We start from the raw sequence: 20,987 nt of genomic DNA, 5'->3' as shown, positions 1-20,987 counted from the left end.
ATTAAAAACATGCTGCTATTCTTTAGTGCATCCAAATAGAAATTATATATAGATATAAACTCCCCAGAGTAACTTCATCTTTTGCTTTAAAAATGCTACAGTAACTACATGCAACTGATGCAAGTCTTCCATTTGTGAAATTACTTCAATTTCACAACCTGTTAATAAAATAAATAAATAAATAAAATAATAATACTTAACTGTATTTTATAACTGGAATGTGCACTAAATTACTTCCACATAAGCCACTTTGACCAGTTGCTTATCAGTAAGTTCCCTCTACTACAGCATATATGTTTGACTTTTCACACCTATAGAACATTACATATTACACCATCTCATTATGTATTAAAAAAAGCTATGCCAAAATGCAGAAGCATTGTGTGAAAAATTAATTACACTTCGTGATTCAGTTGCACTTCAGCATTTCAATCACATTGCGGTTTGGGCTTTGAATGAGCAACTGCAACACGCAGATTCTTTTCTTTTTTCAGCCATTCAGTTAGATTTGAGATGCTGTGAATGGAATCATTGTCCTATTGCATGACTAAGTTTGGGCCAGACTTTATCTATTACACAGACAGCCTCACATTTTATTAGATAATACAATTATTATATTATTATGACTGTGGAATCGATAGTATCAGATAGCATCTACACCAATCAGCCGTTGCATTAAAAGCTTAACCTCACAATCTATGGACCCAAAGGATCCCAAAGGATTAATGTCTTGGTGCAGCCACCACAAAACACCTTCAGAGGTTGCATGTACATGTCTTGATGGCTCAGACTTCTTTTGCTGACACAAGGTGGACATAAATACTATAATGCAGGGTTTTTAATGAGCTGGCTGATTGCTGCATTTTAGGTTTAACATTAACGCTTTCATGCATAGTGGTCACAACAGTGGACAGCTATTCAAAGGCTGTTTTCTTGTATTTGTGTCAGTGTTGATGGTATACTTGCACATAAACCATTACATTGGACACTGATGTGTCACTCCATACCCTGCAGCCCACTGGTGGCAGTGTATGTTACTATAGATGTAGGATGTGTTTTATTGTAATTATTGTTATTTAACCCTTTCATGCGTGAATTTTAACAACCTTGATCAGATTTTTTTTCTTAAGTATTTTTGCTTTGATCTTTTTATGCCTAAAGATGAATAAAAATACTTAAGAAATCCTGATTGAGGTTGTCATAATTCATACATAAAAGGGTTAATAATGGAATTATGGAAAGGTTTGGTTTCTTTGGGAAACCAAATTCTATTGTGAGAAAATCAGAAGACAACACTGAATCATATCTCGGGTGTTGCATTAGGAGGACCATCTTGCATAAAAGTCTGGCAAAGACAAATATGCAGAACTGCATGCTGTGGTGACCGCTCGCATTTAAGGGAGCAGCTAAAAGTAGTTTAATCTTTGTGTGATACAAATATCAGGATATCAGAGAATAAGTAAATGATGCAAGCAGCATGGTCAGTGTGGTGATTGTGTTTGCAGGCTTGTGCTCTTTGATACAGGACAGTTATAATTTAGACTTCAATTATGAATCCTTTTCTCTACTCCACCCTGAGCCACGTTGAGATATTTTGTCTTTCTGTCCTTTCAGACCTGTCTACTGGCTGGGCAATGACACCCTGAGGGTGTTCTCTGCCCTTTTTACCGAGAACTGATGGTGACTGTGCCAGGGGCTGAAAGCCAAAGATAGTGTGATGCCAAAGTCAGTAGTGGTGCTGCAGGGAGGAGAAAAGGCACAGAGGTACTGCAGATGTCCTCTTTAGACAGGTAGGTACTTTGTAATTTTGGTTTTATTCATTCTTTCTCGGGCCTTAAGCCAGCAGTGAGTTTGCTCTTGGTTGTGTCTGATCACCCAGAGTGCATTTGATTTGAGTGGATAAACACCTCACTTGGTGAAAGTCAAGTTGCAAGTTTCTCCAGTTCTCATAATCAACCATACTCTGTCACAAGTATGCAGACCAACCTGCACATTGTATAGGAATCACTTATCTGTATGATCAGAATCAGAATACTTTATTGATCCCTGGGGGAAATTATTTTTTGTTACAGTGCTCCATTATAAACCAACATTAAGACAAGACAGACAATACGCTAACTAAGAATAGTACAATATATACATATATATATACATACATACATAAGTCACTCATAAATAAATAGCTGGAAAAGAAACATGTGTAGTTGTAGCAGTAAACAGTGTGTTAAGTGGATGCGATGATCTTGGGTTTTCCACCACGTGAATTTGAACAGACATCAGTTGCCATATTGAAGGTTATTTTTGATGTCACAAGTGGCCTGACAATGGGAAGCTCTTATATTTCTTTTGAACAAAGCTAGCTCATTAATCCTGTAACTGATTCTTGAATTGTACAGGAGTCTTTCTTCCACCGGGCTTTTGGAGTGACTGAGGCTCACTGCTTAGGAGCCATTGATGTGGACTCCTTTCTTTTTGTTCCTAAACTGCCCGAGAGCTATGCTGCTTGGATTGGAAAGTGAGTCACACTGATCCTCAAAGAGCTGTGTACAAGGCCAACACCATCACCAGCTAGTCCATAGCAGTGAGCTGAACCTTCAATATTATTATTGCCAAATTTAATTTAATATTTGGTATCATTATCTAAATTGCCTCAGGGCTGTTTGACTACAGCACTGCTGCAGAATTGCAAGTTCACATAGAACAGTACATTTGTATTTATTTACTTAAATAGCTACAAAATTATGTGAAATTGCAAATTTGATCGCTCCACTTTAAAAATTGTGAATGTGACACGTTATGGATTAAATAAATGTTGCTCCACATTGATTGTTAACGTGTTTAAGATGATCAACATTATAATGTGATACTGACCATCTGGCCATTTGCTTTTCCCTTATCTATAAACGTAAAAGAATCTTTTGTCATTTTATTATAAAAAAAATAATAACTGTCACTCAAAAGTAATTTGGTAAGCACTTTATGTTCTGCACTATTTTTCTGCATTATTTTTTTCCTCCGAATTCTGTCCTCAAAACTGGACTTCAAAGTTATAACATAACCCATCAGTTTTGTTTTAAGAGAGCCTCTTAAAATCTCTTTGACTTCATGTGTATAGTTTGCTAAGTGCACTTGTTTTTGTCGGTTTTATGTTTTTCATTTTTTGACACGATCTTTCCTAAAGAGCACTTGAGGGAGAAGTATGCTGTTGATGAGGTGTACTTCACCTGTAAGTCTGTCAGTGTTGGTTCTACAGTCCAGCCTCTCTGGTGTGGTCAAAGCATCTTACAACCTTAATTTGGGGCAAAGGTAAGAAACTCTTTGAACAACTTTTATCATATTTGACTTCTGCTTTTATACATCAGTTTTTATATCCATGTAACTATTTAAATTAAAGGTAATTTAGATAATGAATCAAAATTGGTGCCTAGAGCTGTTCAAGATGAATAGTGAGACTTGCTTTTAGAAGGACATTGATTAAACAGTCTAACCTTTCAGCTCCCCGGTACAAAGTCAGTATGATGTATAATTATACTGATGTGTGAAAAGTACAGTTAATAGTCGGGTGTATTCACAAATAGCAGGTGGCCTTGATGTGTTCTGCCTCCTGCATGCTCTACCCAGGCAGCATCTGAGCCTAAATTAAATGCACTATTTTCAGTTATGACAGCTCTGCTGATATATGCCATTTCTTGCTCTGTGCCACATGTGAGAAGTTATGCCTGGCTCATTTAAACTATAATAAAGAAGGGAGTTCCAAAGAGGAACAATATTCACCACATCAAAATGTATTAATCATAATCATAAAAAATGTGAAAGAGAATAGGAGTTAGCCTAAGGGCATGTGTGGCTTAAACTAGGGATAACTACAACACAATCAAACCAAAGCAAATGAAAGCGAACCAAAAAAAACAAAACAAAGCAAAACACATCTGGGTGCTTGAAAGGGATCAGTCAGAGAGAGGGAGAGTGTGAGAGAGACATCTTGGAAGGCCACGGGCTTGTATGGGCTCCCAAGCAGCTGAAATAATTTCCTCTATTAGAATGGAAGAGCTGTCAATTAAGACCTAAAAAATAAGGAGGTAACAGGCAGGCCCAAAAACCAAGACTGACACAAGGCCTGGGGCTGTCATAAAGGGCAACTTCAAAAAGTGTAATAATCTGATTCTCCTAACATTTTTCAGAAGTTTATGTGTTTAAAAATGCTGATGTTGTGTGGTGAGTGGTCTCAAACTAAATTTAGATTTTTGTACTGTGTACTTGGGCGATATCCCATCAGCAGCCTCCTTAAAGGACACATTTTTGATAAACATCCTGTTGGGAGCTGGCAAAAAAGCGCTTACCAGGAGGTGGCTGGAGAAAGAGCCCCCAACAAAGAAAGATTGGATAGGAATAATGGAGGAAATATATAGAATGGAAAAACTTACTTTTTTTTTAACCTCAAAATGGACCAATTTCATAAAAACTGGAGAAAGTGGGAGAGATTTGTTGAAGGTGGTAACGTGGGATGAGATATTCATGCAACTACTGGAAGATGGAAGGTCTACTAAGGACGTGGTCACGTTTTTTTTTTTGTTTGTTTTTTTTTTAAGGTAGTTTATAAAAGAGACTGGAAATACCCTTCCGAAAATGATCAGGGATGGACTGTAAAGTGCTGAGTGGACAGTAGTAAAAACCTAACGACATGGGACCTGATCTGCGGGTTTCACTGTGCCATTATGTTATTGTTAGTGCATAGTATCTTTATTTGTTTGGTTGTTTGTTTTTTTTGTTTTTCTTTTGGGGGGGGGGGGGTGTTGTTTTTTTGTTTGTTTGTTTGTTTGTTTGTGTGTATTGCTAAATTAAAGTACCTTTTTATAAAAGAGCTTATGAGGTTCTCAGTGGCAGAATATAATCTGCAATAAGACGTTATTTTTTAGCAAAGCCAAAGGAAAATAAGAAGGTACAATCTGCACAGAAATGAAAATTTGTGAGATATATGATGAATTCTGATTTTACAAACTTTTCCCTTCCTATTTTTTTCTGTTTTCATATCAAAGCTGAATGATACAGGGCTGGTGGTCCATAAAGATGACTGAGGCTCAAATTTTGTATCTCTATATGTAATCATGGGAAAAGAGGGATTTGTGTTTGGTCTAAACACACCATGAGGGTGAAGTGATGATCATGAGCTGTTTGTTTGGTTTTTTTTACTGTTTTTGTTTTTTTCATGTGGATGACTGTCATAATTACAAAACTTTCAATAAAAAAAAAATGCTGATGTTGCTTTTGAAAAAGAATCCTCACTGTGCTACTTCTTCTACAGTAGGCATGAATGCATGCCTTGTTATGGCAGGTCCCGTTTCATTTATATCTTGTGAGAAAGTCATGTTATTGAAATTTTAAATGAACATGCATTTAAAAGTTTAAGATCACCTGTGATATGATAATAGGGACCTGTGCTGATATTTCTGTGGGATGATGTGAAATCCCAGAGGACAGTTCACAACCCAGTTTTTGGCTCCCCCAAATCACATGGAGCATCACAGCAACAATCCGTTTGGTGCAACAGTTCATTAGAATGCACAATGGTGAAAGATCTCAACCACCAATACTCTTAGGGGACTTTTATATTGAATTTTATTATTTAAATTTGTAACGTGGAATTTAATTTGCTTCATTTTGGCAGCCCAGTGGGAAAAATGCAATCAAGTTCAGGCTCTTTGTAATTGCATGTTTTGAGAGACTGGGAAAACGATTATGTCTATCAGTGTTGACAGCAGATTCCCAGGGGAGCTGTACTGGTGGATTGACAGCACCAGAGCTATTCTGGAGGTGTTCATGTTAACAAATCATAAAATATATGCAGAGTACAATATAAGAGCATTGACGGCCGAAAATTTGCCTATAAATTGGTAATAAATGATCACATAATTTTACAATTATTTCCATATTTAAACTTTGTCCTATTGATGATTTGTTCTTCAGATTATATTTCAGGTGATTTTACATCTTCGTACCTGCCTGGGTGTTAGATACCTTTATTAATCACAAGTTAAGACACAACTCATCTGCCAGTTTTTCCATGAAGTAATACCAGCTAAACACAGCAAGTAAAATTGGAAAAAGTAAACTGCATGACCCACAGCTGAGATCTAGAAAAGACAGAGTTGGTGGTGTTCAGCATTCATGTGACAGTGCTACTTATAGACAAACCAAGAGGAGGACAATATTTCTTTCTTATCCAAAGCAGGTCATGAATATTTTAGGCAGTGCTCAGACTTGGGAGGTATTCATGCACACATACTTCAGGGCAATACCCTGCTTAAAATTCTGGCAATTTACCTTTAAATACTTGAATTTGTGATGTAAAAGTATTTGGTTTTCATCTTTATTATTTATTTTTGGGAGAGTGTTTTTAGTTTCCATATCTTTGGCTCTCTTAAATAATAGATGCAGTTCTACATCCATCAGGTTACATTTGCCTTCTTGGCTGCAAATAAGCTGTTGAAAGAATTCCGTGGACTTCAAAGTTCTTTCATCTTGCTTTAGTTGACTGATGTGTGTTTTACTCCTTAGATTTACAACTACTGCTAACATTAACGGTTTTTCATTCATAAACTATAACCCCAATGCCAGAAAAGTTGGAAAGCTGATCAGAATGTAAATAAAAACATACAACGAGTGAGACATTTTACTATTTCATTAAAAATACAAGTTCATCTTGAATTTGATTGCAGCAACATGTCTAAAAAAAGGTTGGGGTGGGGGGGGAAACAAAAGGCTGTAAAAGGCTGATACTTAAAAGAAACAGATGGAGTAAGATTTTGCTAACTAATTAGATTAATTGGCACCAGAAGAGTAACATAACGGAAGATAAAAAAGAGCATCTTGGGGATGGACTTGTTAGAGTTTCGCAGAGGTAAAGATGGACAGAGGTTCATCGGTTTCCAAAATACTTCATCTCCAAATTGTGGAACAGTTTCAGAATTAAGTTCCTCAATGTAAAATTATGAAGACCATTGCACAGTACATCAACAGTACATTGCACAGGTCGGGTCTTAGACTCCACCTCTCTGGGAACTCCCAGGCCCTCCAAAGGGTGGAGGCCTATCTCCCCTCACCACACTCCCTGCCGGTGACCGATGCCCTCAGGGGTCGGTACATTGGTGGTTCTTGGTGTCCGGGGCTGGGCGCTCAGGTATGTACCAGCTCACTCCCGGTGGCTATTTGGCGGGGCCTGGTGCCTGTTGCTCGGTCAGGCCTCTTCCGGGGCGCGGGTGGCCCTCAGGCCTCCGGCCTCTGGGCCTGCGGCTTGGTTCACTGTGGCACAGCTGGCTGCCGGCAGAGCCGGCGGGCACGCCGGTGCAGCCCCCTCTAGCTTCTGCTCGGTGGCTACTGGGTGACCCCTTGTCTGGGGATCCTTAGCCCTTCCCATGAGGGTGGCACGGATGCCCCTCCGGTGGTCCTCCTTGGGCTCTCGCACTCTGGGGCCTCTGGATGTCTGGGGCCTGGATCTCCTCCATGCCTGCTTCATGCCCTGGGGGACAGGGCTATGGCTCTCTACATCCTCTTGCAGACCATTACATGTGGAAACCATTTGAATACAAGCGCGCTGATCCACACAGGTGTGCACACGGGTGTTCACTGTTCGTAGACTTAAATCACACCTTTCTTGGCTGCTACTTCAAAGCACATTGTGTGCTGTCTGTCCTGCGTGCTGCACAACAACATTGAATATTTAGTATTTACTGCTGTTTACACTTAGCTAGATTAATGCGATGGTGTTGTGTTTAGTATGTTGCTTTGGTTTTTTTTGCTTGTTTTCTATTCTTTCTCTCTCAACAGGTGTTTTTCTTTTCCTTCCTCTTTCTTTCTCCCTTTCCTATCCCTCACTCATGTCTGTCCCGTCTGTAACAACTGAAGATAAAATTAAATAAATAATAAAAACAAAGGTCGATCAAATGGACCAATACGGCAATGCCATGATGATCCATTTGGCAAAATAAATCCATTGGGTATCGTTGTTGGTCTTCAGACAACAATTCTGACGGCTAAAGAACCAAATGGGACAGGCAAAAAAAAACCCAAAAAAACCAGTACATTGCACAGTACTATTGCACAGTACATCAACAGTACATAATATCATCAACAGATTCAGCGAATCTGGAGAAATAACTGTGTGCAAGGGACAAGGCTGAAAATCAGAATCGAATGCCTTTGATCTTCAGTTCTTCAAGTGACAGACATGATTCTGTCATGGAAAACATCAAATCTCTTTCATTGCATTTATTATAAAAAATAATAATAATAAGCTGCTTAAAACGGCCTTTGATATGATTTCTCACACTATCTTTCTGAAAAGACTTGCATTCATTGGCATTAATCATACCCCCCTTGCCTGGTTCACCTCATATCATGCAGATCGCTCTCAGTTCATTAAACTCAAATCTTACTCTTCAGGTTCATTTTCTGTTTCTGCTGGTGTGCCCCAGGGTTCAGTATTGGGGCCTCTTTTATTCATTATTTACATGCTTCCACTTGGTCACATATTTTGGAAATACAACATTAACTTTCACTGTCACACAGATGACACTCACCTGTATATTTATTCCAAACCCAATTTCACCCTTCCACCCATCTCCCTTTCTGACTGTCTCATGGAGGTTAAATCATGGTTCTCCTCCAATTTTCTAAAACTCATTAGTAATAAAACTACTACTCATGAGCACAGCTTCCACACTAACCAAATCCCACAAGTTTTCCATTAATATTGACAACTCCTCCATCCTTCATTCCCCTCAGGTTAAGAGTCTGGGTGTCATCCTCGACAGTTTCGACATTTCAGTCTCATATTAATCACATCACCGATCCGCCTACTACCACTTAGATAACATCAATCGTCCCCAGCCTCCCAGCCCCATGCTGCTGCTATGCTTTTCCATAGCCTTGTCACTTCTCGGATTGATTATTGTAATTCTCTTCTCTTTGGTCTCCCTAACAGGTCCCTTCATGAACTGAAACTCCGGCAGAATTCTGCAGCCCAGATCATAATTTGCACACCCTCCAGAGAGCGCATCACCCCTGTTCTTCAACTGCTTCACTGGCTGCCTTTCAAAATATCACTTCTCACTTTCAAAAGTATCCGTGACCTGGCCCCTCCCTACTTATGTTATTTAGTCCACATTACTATTCCTTTTCATTCCTTTAGGTCTTTGTCCGCCACTTACCTTATTGTTCCCTCTGCCCAACTCACCACTGTGGGGCACAGAGCTTTCAGCCGTTCTGCCCCCTCAACTTTGAAATTCACTTCCTCCAGATTTCTGGAATATTGGCTCTCTTCCCTTATTTAAGTCAAAACTCAAAATCCATCTGCCTTCTTTAATACAACTGAAGTTAAGCTGCTAGAATGGATGAATGGATTTTAGATTTTGAGGATAAAGAGGGTTGGAATACAGTAAATACAAGAAATAATTTTAGCTTTATTAATAATAGTAACAGTACTAAAATATCACTTTATTATCTGTGTGCATTGAATTAGGAATCTATTAGGTGACATTTAGGCTGCTGGCAGAGGAGTAATAAAGTATTTTGAGTTATATCATTCAGTGTGCTGCTGAGTGCTAGAGAGGCCACATAGGCACAATGGTTCCTTCTAAAATGACCTTTATTCTGCAGCCTGAAAGTAGCAGAAAATTTGTTCTTGTTAATTCTGCTGCACTGAACAGCAGATAGCTGATGTTGTGTCCTGAAACCAGCAGTTTTCCTCACACTGGTATGTACCAATCACTGAAAATAAGTGTGCAACTATTTGGTAATTTTTGCACTAATCACCCTCCTGCACGCTACTTTAAATTGGCTCCCAACTCATTTATATATATATATATATATATAAAACCTTTGTTTAAGCCCTAATATCACATTTGTTTTTTTTAGTTTTCAAAAAAACAAATTAACCATACACACCAAAAACTTTTTTAATGCTGTATAAACTTTTGAGTGCATAACATGGCACTATAATACCTTATTTGTCTGTGTATTTTTTTTCTGCAGTGAGGACAGAATACAGATAGTGGGTGCATTTGCCTCACCATCTGCCTCCTTTGATGGAGTTAGTATGTTTAATTTCACCAACTAGCAAGATAACTCAACATAATTATACTTTCGTAATGGATGTTTTTATTTTTATTTTTTAACTAATGTTGCAGAAAACTTGATATACTGATTCCTGCTGACTAATTAAATTTGAAATGTAATTCAGTTAACCAAGCTGTCTCGTGTTTGTTGATTATTACTTTAATTATTATTTTTATTATTTATACACTTTTTTAGCACCTTTCAAAAACAATGTTACAAAGTGCTTTGCAAGACAAGACATAATGAACAGCAGTAAAACATTTTCATTTTTATTTTTTTTAATTAGCTTCCAAGTGGACAACAGTCTTTTAAACCCACTCATGAATGCAATGGTAGGTAATTAAAATGTATTACTGAAGAAGTCCACTTAAGATAAGAATAAAAAAGCTTTTGCCTAAGATTGTATTTAGTCAGACTCTCACGAACCTCTGCAGTTATAGCTGCACAGTTGGGTAATGGCGTGTTTGCTATCAAAAACAGTGACTTCTCTTATAGACGTCTCTTTTTTTCCCCTTCCTCTCAATTTATGAGTGGGTCGGTGTAGATGTAATGGACTTCGTGCTTGCCTGGTTGTCCTTGGCATTAAGGTTTGCACCCTCCAGATGAATTGACATTTTCTAAAATGAGGAGGAATGCTTTTCAGGCACACCTCCTGGGAAGCAGGGCTTGATTGAACCCTCTGCCCCCTCTTCTTACTCCAGCTTGCATGGCTATCTTTTCATGGGCTTTCTTTCCCTTTTACGTTAATTACTGCCTGTGTTTGGGGTGAGTGCCCTGTGTTATTTATGTTGTTCATTTGTGGGGAAAAAAAACTTTAATTCGCTTCATTAATAAGCTACAACATGCGCACACAAAAAAAAATATAATAGTATGAATCAGCAAGCACAGGAAAAATTTGATTTAGGTCTAAAACTTACATTAGTTGTGGACTGAAACATTTTCATCAGTTCTGCAGCAGTCGATTACAAAGTTTCCACTGGAATGACAAGATCTCATTTAAAAGCTGTGTGACACATGGTCCTTGCACCATTCCTCTTTTAGCAGTTTATATTAGGTTTATTTCAGTCTTTAGAGTACAAATATTGCACTAAGTGTTGGCATTTTTTTTTCAAACTATGTCTGTTGGGTGTGTGGAATTTGATGTGTCTGCTTACTAGAGAAGCTGTAAAAACTAATTGTGTCTGCAAGTTTCAAGATTGCATCTGAACCTGTCACAGACAAAAACAAGCACTTTTGCTTTGACACAAACTGTTGACTCCATAAATTATATCGCAACAATTTTTTCCTCAAAAGACAGGAATATGGGCCCCCTCTTAGAAAAAAGAAAGTTTTCTTTAAGTGTAAGAGTTGTTTTCTATTTATTGCATGGCTGTAGATTCACTGTAATGTGCATTGAGTTTACTGGTCAGAGAGACAGCTGGTTACTCCTCCTTCTGTTTGTAGCCGTCTCATATGGAGCTGGAGGTCCTGTGCTACACCAACAGGATTTCCAGCGAAGCCCACAAAATGGTTAGATCCTCCTGAGTTAAACAAACCATCCTTGAACATACCAAAATTTCAAAAAGAAAGGATTCAAGGTGTTAGGATCCTTGTGATAATATTTGACCAATAAACTTTAACACTAAAGCAATTCCTTACGTCTTTCTTTAATGTTCATTGGAAATCATTTTTAGGAAAAACAGAAACAAGTAATTTTCAAGCTTGATAACTGCATATAGTTCTGCCCCCCTAATTAAAAATAGGGGGGCAGAAAAATATGAAATAGAGAGGTAAATGGGAATATTACTATTATTTTTTACATTTTACATTAGAAAGATGTAAGGGCTGTGTTTAGTGACAAGACATGGAAGCACAAGCAAATGGATTTATTCCACATTAACCTATGTAGATGTTATGCAGACACTTTCACTGTATTGTTGTGTGTGTGTGTGTGTGTGTGTGTGTGTGTGTGTGTGTGTGTGTGTGTGTGTGTGTGTGTGTGTGTGTGTGTGTGTGTGTGTGTGTGTGTGTGTGTACGCACACAACAATACAGTGAATGTATATATGGAATTAGCTGCCTATGGCTTTTAGTCAAGCCAAGACATTAGAGCAAAACACAGAAAAGCAATTTAAAATGATATTTCGGTTTATTTGGCTCATGCTTATTTTTATTTTATTATAAAAGCTATTATTTTAGTTTGGCTGACTTTCAATACTCTGCCGTCAGAGTAGCTTTCCATGAGACTTGTTTTTGTTTACCATGTGAGAGGAACTATTACCTGTAATAATCTTCTTGAGGTAACAGGTAATGCAATTTCCAGAAGAAGGGAAGCATGTACAAGTAGAGTAATTTTTACAAAAGTGGAGTTGGTCTTATGCAGACAGCACAGTCTGAAAAAGATAGGTGACTCCAGGGTGGTGGAAATGGTGCATGTAGCAAGGCAGCAGTGGATGGGGAGCAAGTGAAGGCAGAGGCAAGGATTAAATTGTAGATACTTAAAGATGAAGAATGATGCACAGAGTTCAGGGAGGAGCTGAGACAGGCTCTGGGTGGTAGGAAAGTGTCAACAGATGACATGGAAAGTATAGCTGAAGTGATGAGGGAAACATCCAAGAAGGTCTTTGGTGTATCATCTGGACAGAGGAAAGAGGGCAAGGAACTTGGTGGTGGAATGCAAAAGTACAGTAAAGTATTCATTGGAAGAGATTAGCAAAGAAAAAGTGGGATAGTCAGGGAGATGATGAAAGTAGACAGGAGCACTGGGAAGCTAAGCATACCAAAGGGGGAATGGAAAAGGAAGAGGCTATTAGTGAGTTGTATTTGAGCTGGACACTAAGTAAGGAGAAAAAGACTTGTATTGATTGGTTAGACAAAGAGATTTTGCTGGATGGTGCAGCCAGTCAGGGTGGTTAAGGACTGAGATGGAAATGTACTAATGAGTGAAAAGATGGAAGGAACACTTTAATAGCTGATTAATGAAGGAAACAGAGAGTAGGATGGATAAGAGAAAGCTGGTGAATCAGAAAGTGGACAGGGATTAGTAAGGCAGAAGTGAGGGCAACAATGAAGAGGATCAAGAGTGGAAAGACGGTTTGTCCTGTGGACATACTGTGCAGTGGAACAATGGTGATGAGAGGAGCTGTAGTAACTATGGATGAAGTGATGAGCCATACCATGAAGATATGAGGTATCAAGAGAATATCACAATGCCATTGTGCCTTTGTAAATACAGAGAAAGCACATGATCGGGTACCAGGAGAGGGACTGTAGTATTGTATTAGGAAGTCAGGAGTGGCAGAAAAGTATGTGAGGGTGGTGCAGGACATATGAGCACAGTGGTGAGGTGTGGAGTATTGCGACTGAGGTATTTCCTGTGCTTGACAATGTGGTGGTTAAAAAGTGAATGACTTCAACGAATTCTTAAAAAGCATGGAGTCAGGAAAAGGACAGCAAAAGTTCTTCTGCTAAAAAAAATTTTTTCTTCTTTGCAGTCTCTTCCAACTCTACTGCTACACTAAAGGAGAAATGTGTCACAATTCGTATATGTGTGCTCTTCTTCCAGGAGAGGACAAGTGAACTTGAAACAAGGGAGCTCATATGACTCCTGTTTTAAAGTCACTACACTGGCTACCAATCAGATTTAGGTTCCATTTTAAAATTCTAGTTTTAACCTTTAGAGTACTACAGGGACAGGCCCCTCCCTGTATTGATGATTTGATTCGTACACATACCTCTTTTTATAACCTGAGGTCATCGAATCAAAACCTTTTAATGGTCCCCCACACTCGTTTTAGAATTCGAAAGGACCGATCTTTCCAAGCTGTTGCACTCAGACTGTGGAATGCACTATTTCTACGGTGTCTGGAGTCGGTGGAGACCTTCAAAAAGCAGCTAAAACCATTTTTATTTCAAAAAGCTTTTAATTAGACCAGGGTTTTTATGATGTATTTATAACTGTATTGTGTTTTCTTACCTTTCTTGTAAAGCACTTTGTGACACATGTCTGTGAAAGGTGCTATATAAATAAGCTTTATTTACTTATTTACTTATGTGTATCTGTGCATCATGAGGATTTATTAATTGATCCATTACCTGATTTATTTCTAAGGACTTCATACAAACAAAGAAAGTACAGATGTACCTGCACTTAGATCAGTCAAATGCTTGCAATGATATAATTAATTATATCTGCTTTATGTCTGCACCAAATGTGGCACTCTAAGACAGACAAAAAGTTAGCCTTCAGTTTTTAGATGATGCCATGTTTGTTGAGATGCTTGAGCACAACTGGTGCAAAGTTTAGATTTCACTTTTGGACCATCTTTGTCAACAAAATACAGCCACACAAACGACTCCTCAAATATAAAATCTATTAATCTCGAGAAGATGTTTAGTAAATATAAACGTGAAATAAATTGGACCATTTTAGGTTAAGTTAGTTAAAAAGGTATTTTCAGTCTGATCCTCCTGGTGCAAAAATTAATGAACAAAGATCATTGATGTAGTGTTTTTGTCTTTGGGAGTCTAATGTCGGTGATTGTAGCATATTGATCAAACATTCGAGCAGCTAACCCTGAGACCATAGCCCTAGGCATTAGAGCACCACATACTTTGTTCCTTTGTTCTTTTAGAGCACAAAATGCTGAGTTTATGACATAGTTGAGCAGGCTCCATGCATCTCTTCTGTATCCCTGGTGACTTGTTGGCAAAACAAACCGTGCTCATTAAAAAAAATACATTAACATCCCCCCTTTAGCTGTGACCTAGCAGCATCATTATGGGTGAAAAATTGGGAGATGTTGTTAATCATGTTCTGGCCTTTTGTGTTAAAGGCCATGTATTGTGAACATTGTAAGGATTAGTTGCCCGTAGATGAAAGCATTTTTCCTGGTTAAACTAGGAGCTTAAAACAAGAGACTGGAATCTGTTTGATGCTTTAATGTATTCTCTTCTTTGAAGATTAATAGTTATTTATGTTTTATTACTAGTTGTCTTTTTAATGTATGCATTGTTTATTCCCACCAGTGTCATTAATCCGTCTGTCATCTATTATGGTCATCCTGGGGCTCCTAATGACAGGACGATTACAAATGGAGATATGTGGTGAGTACCTTTTTGGGGGGTGGGGGCTTTTTCTCCTACATGAGGAATTTTTCCACTCAACAATATTTAGTGAAGGCCATCAAGTGACATGGTTACGGTTCTTGTGACCTTTAGTGACTTCTGAAATCTATACACGTTTTTGCACTCAAGCATGTAAGATATGCAGTCTGTTTGACATGGGTGGAGAGTGCTATTGCTGTCCTCAGACATCACCTGCTCCTTCCTAGCTAACGGCAGGTTCAGAGGACCATCTATGAGGCCATCCTGAAATCTTCACATGCTGTAATGGCCGCGATCAGACCAGGCTATATTATTTTCTAATCAACTATGGAAATGGTCATGTAGAAAAACTTAAGGGTTACATGATAATATATTATAGAAATATGCTTTTGTTTTTAAGTACAAATCATAACTGTGATGTCTTTTTAAAATCTTTCAGTAGTTAGAAAAATATACAGTTGGAGTCTTGAAAATAATGTCCTTGTGAATTACACTGACAATTCAGTAAATTTTAAATAACATGCATAGTTACATTTTTAACACTTTTTCTGTTTATTGACAAAAATGTGTATTTCGAAGGTGTGAAGTGAACCGACATGCACGGCTTGGCTGACAGGGTTCACCTGGAAGAACTTGTAAAGATTGGCATCCTACATGGCAGCGTGAAGGACATGATGAAGGTCCACCTGGGCTCTGTAATCATGCCCCATGGCCTTGGACATTTGCTGGGTATTGATGTGGAGGATGTAGGAGGTTACCCTGAGGTTAGAACACAACTCATAAATTCTTAAGGTGGCCTACAATATAACAACTAGTCAGCAGTTATTTCCAGGACAGTCTTAGACTGGAGACAGTAGAGGATCAAAACGTTTCTGTTCCTGGAATATTGATGTGTCATCAATGATAAAGAGACCAATGGTGCAGACGTGAGAGAGGAGCAAAAAGAGGCAAAGCTGTGAAGAACAAGTTCAGGATGAGGGCAGCAGTGAGGGGAAGATAAAATGTTGTTTGAACTGTGAACATAAATAGTTTCATGCTGCAGTGGAGGGATTTGTACTGATATGCAGTAAATAAAGAAGACAGTTAACAGTATTTCCAGTAGAACTGCTAAATCTTCACAAGCTAAAATCAACAGTAAGAGAAACACACTTTTGGGGGGGGGGGGGGGGGGGTCAGCTGAATGCAATCAGCATTCCTAATTACCTAATTATTTAAGACCTTGTATGTGAGGAGCAGGGTTTTGAATTCAATTCTGGATGTAACAGGGAGCCAATGAAGGGAAGCCAATACAAGATAAATCTGCTCTCTCTTTCTAGTCCCTGTCAGTACTCTTGCTGCAGCATTTTGGATTAGCTGAAGGCTTTTCAGGGAGTTTTTAGGAATTCCTGATAATTACAGTAGTCCAGCCTAGAAGTAATAAATGCATGAACTAGTTTTTCATCATCACTCAGAGACAGGATATTTCTAATTTAAGAGATGTTGCGCAAATGGAAGAAAGCAGTCTTACATGTGTGTTTAATATGTGCATTGAAGGACATGTCTTGATCAAAAATGACTCCAAGGTTCCTCACAGGGTTACTGGAGGCCAAGGTAATGCCATCCAGAGTAAGAATCTGGTTATATACCATATTTCTAAGATTTTCAGGGCCGAGTAAAATACCAATAATTTACAATAATTTCCTTCTCTCACCCCAACTAGTTGCAGCATGGCCCCGCCCCTCCCTGAGCCTGATTCTACCTGTTAAAAAGGAGTTTTTCCTTTCCATTGTCGCCAAAGTGCTTGCTCATAGGAGGTCATATGATTGTTTTGGTTTTCTCTGTATCTATTATTGTAGGCTCTACTGTATAATAGAAAGCACCTTGAAGCGTCTGTTGTTGTGATTGGCGTTATATAAATAAAATTTAATTGAATTGGAAAAAAAAGAAACCGAGTGTGGAAATACCTTAAATCTGCGTTATTTCTGACAGCCGCCAGATCAATCCTTGAATGACAGATCATTCTTAAATGGTTTGACAAACAAACAAAAACCTTCTTCTGAAAATGAGCAAAACCACCCAGAGAAAAGCTTTGAATTCTTTCAGGAATCCTGGGGAACTGCTGCTAAAGACCAATATAAAAACTACAAGAAAGTCTGGTTTCTTTACTGTACTGTAGCTTAAAAAAGCCTCAATTTAGTCAGTGTACATTCACCACTACTGTTATTTACTGTTTAGGGCACTGAGTGAATTAACGAGCCTGGATCGAGGAATCTTCTGATGGGCCACCTGGTGCAAGAATGGATGGTTCTCATGGTGGAGGCTGGCACATACTTAATCAGCCACCTGCTGGACCAGGCTGGCTAACCCTGCCCAGAGCTCCTTCATCAACAATCAAGTGCTGGCTCACTTCTTTGGTTTTGGCGGGATTAGTATGCTTCTTTTTGTTTATGTTGGACCAATATGGTAACAGAACATAGGGCCAACTAATACAGAAATGAATTCAGCACAAAGTATGCACTTGATACTTGTACTGCAGTATGTCAGGATTGGTATTCTTTCATGATTTGCTAAAGGCCACATCTGCAACTTTGAAGAAAAAAGCTATAAAGACAGGATAATGTCACTTTAAGCATGAATACATCAGCGAGTTTAAAATTTAAAGCCCAACTATCTCTAAAATATGTCTATCAGGCCTGACTTTCCATGTCTTTTTACTTTGTCTTGTCTTTAAACACACACTTGCATATAATCACTTGCTTTGGGTGTGGACAAGTCAGACACTGTTGCATGTAGTGAATGAATTGAATAACTAACATTTTAACATATTTTTGATCAATTCAAAGTCATAACAGAACCTAGATTCTTATAGATTTTATAAACAACTTTATGAGCTGGAAATGATTATGGAGAATCACAAATTAGCTTTAACTAATGGTGTAAAACTAACTTATTTTTGTGTCAGAACCATGTTGGGAAATTTCAATTTCATATTGTGTTTTCATTGTCAATCTTGTGTGACTTTTTTGTGCAGTAAGTGGACTTGGTGATGTGAAGTGAAATGCCATGAGCCATGACATCACTATAAATAACATTAGGGCCTTCAGTTATTCTATTATTTGTAACTCATGTTAGTGAGAAGAATTAATATTAAACTAGTGCTCAGACCTTGCATAGTTGAGCTAGAAGTCAATCAACATTTTTTTTTTTTACTTCATTCACCTATTAATTATATAAGTAAATAATGTAACCATTGTCAAGTTAGAATCAAAAATGCTATGCTCAAATTAAGCATCAATATTAACTAATAGGCGACCGTGACTCAGGGGGTTGGGAAGCGTATCTGTAACCGGATGGTCGCCGGTTCGATCCCCGGGCTCTCTGTCCTGGTCGTTGTGTCCTTGGGCAAGACACTTTACCCTCCCGCCTACTGGTGTGGGCCAGAGGGGCCGATGGCGTGATATGGCAGCCTCGCTTCTGTCAGTCTGCCCCAGGGCAGCTGTGGCTACAACCAAATTCAAATTTTATTTGTCACGTACACAGTCATACACAGTACGATATGTAGTGAAATGCTTGGACAACTGCTCGTGACCTAAAGAAAACAAAAAAGGAAAAGGCTATGAATAAGATAGGAAATAAATATGAAAAATTAAAAAGGGTAAATTTAACTAGGAAGGAATAAAATATAAATTAAGGTTAAAAATGAAATAACTGTACAACACAAATTAGAATGAAGGGTAAATTTAACTGGGAGAATAAGATAAAATATATAAATTAAAGTTGAAAATAAAATAACTGTACAACAAAATACACAATATAGAACTATATAAGAATGTATGAAGAAATATAAATAAATATATACACAATAACAGCAGCGTGATTTAAGTAATGAAGTGAAACAATGTCCAGAATGTCCAGTGTGTGTAAGAACTGTATGTGTGGGTCAGTACTGTGTGGTGGTGTGATTGAGAGACCGTATCGCCTGCGGGAAGAAGCTCCTCCTCAGTCTCTCTGTGTTGGTCTTCAGGGAGCGGAATCGCTTTCCTGACCTCAACAGAGAGAACAGTCTGTTGTTGGGATGGCTGAGGTCCTTCACGATCTTCCTGGCCTTGGTCCGGCACCGCCTGCTGTAGATTGAGTGCAGGTCAGGGAGCTCGGAGCGGATGGTGCGCTCAGCTGACCGCACAACCCTCTGTAGAGCTCGTCTGTCCTGCATGGTGCTGTTCCCGAACCAGGTTAAGATGTTTCCCGTCAGGATGCTCTCTATGGTGCAGGAGTAAAAGTTCCTGAGCACCTTGGAGGGCAGTTGGAAGACTCTCAAGCGTCTGAGGTGGTAGAGACGCTGACGGGCCTTTTTCACCACGGTGTTGATGTGACAGGACCATGACAGGTCCTGCGTGATGTGAACTCCGAGGTATTTGAAGCTGTCCACTCTCTCCACTGGGCACTCGTTGATGACGGGGGTCTGGTAGTTCCTTTCCTGCTTAGTGCTGAAGTCCACTATCAGCTCCTTTGTCTTACTGACGTTTAGAAGGAGGTTGTTCCTCTGGCACCAGTTCTCCAGATTCCTAATCTCCTTCAGGTAGGCCGTCTCGTTGTTATCAGAGATCAGGCCCACCACGACGGTGTCGTCAGCAAACTTGATGATGGTGGTGGAGCTGGTAGTGGCCACACAGTCATATGTGTACAAAGAGTACAGCAGGGGGCTCAGAACACACCCCTGGGGGGCTCCAGTGCTGAGAGTGGTGGAGGCTGAGACATGTCCGCCCATCCTTACTGCCTGTGGTCTGCCAGTTAGGAAGTTGGAGATCCACAGACACATAGATGAGCTGAGTCCAGATGCTCCAGCTTGGTGGTGAGTGTGGAGGGAATTATGGTGTTAAATGCAGAGCTGTAGTCTATGAAGAGCATTTTAACATAATTCCCCCTTCTAGTGTCCAAGTGAGTGAGTGATGTGTGGAGGAGATGAGAGATGGCATTGTCTGGGGAACGATTTGGACAGTAAGCAAACTGTAGTGGGTCCAGTGTGTCTGGTAGTGAAGAAATGATGAAGTCTCTGACCAGGCGTTCAAAGCACTTCATCACTACTGAGGTGAGGGCTACAGGGCGATAGTCATTGAGAGAAGCAGGGTGGGGTTTCTTCGGGACAGGAACAATGATGGACTCTTTGAAGCATGTGGGGATCACCGACTGAGATAGAGAGATGTTGAATATCTCAGTGAACACAGGAGCTAGCTGGTATGCGCAGTCTCTTAGGATACGACCTGGGATGCCGTCTGGTCCTGCTGCTTTCCTGGTGTTCACTCTCTTGAAGGCTCTCCTTACTTCATGCTCGGAGATGACGAGCACGTTTCCGGTGCTGGCAGTATCTTCCTGTCTGCAGCCGTTAGCGCCGCTAACACTAGCATTGTTGGAGTCCTTAGCTGCAGCCTCGAAGCGAGCATAGAAAGTGTTCAGCTCGTCTGCCAGAGTCACGGCCGCGTTCGTCATACCGGTTGTTGGTGCTTTATAGTCCGTTATTGTCCTTAGTCCCCGCCACAGGCTCCTAGAGTCACTCTGTTGGAGTTGTGACTCTAGTTTCCTCCCGTAGCGCTGCTTCGCCTCTTTCACCGCCCTCCGCACGTTATATGACGCGGCTTTGTACGGGTCCATGTCCCCCGTCATGAGTCCCGTGTTGTGGGCAGCGGTGCGGGATCTCAGAGCGTCGCGGATGGTTTTATCCACCCACGGCTTCTGGTTGGGAAACGTTGTGATAGTCTTTGTCTCCACGGTATCATCCGCTAGTTTCCCGATGAATCCCACAACCGCTTCCGTA

General features: G+C 39.6%; 1 pseudogene; it reads left to right on the top strand.

The window, feature by feature from the left end:
* Positions 1-1,234: 1,234 nt before the first annotated feature.
* Positions 1,235-20,987, top strand: part of LOC146678243 (xaa-Pro dipeptidase-like) — a 38,822-nt pseudogene continuing 19,069 nt past the window's right edge.

Source organism: Rhamphochromis longiceps, linkage group LG1, assembly GCF_057381845.1.
Source record: "Rhamphochromis longiceps isolate RC_006_pf linkage group LG1, R_longiceps_female_GT1.1, whole genome shotgun sequence".
Lineage (NCBI taxonomy): Eukaryota > Metazoa > Chordata > Actinopteri > Cichliformes > Cichlidae > Rhamphochromis > Rhamphochromis longiceps.
Note: the sequence above shows the minus strand (reverse complement) of the source record. Positions and strands in the feature narration are given on the sequence as shown.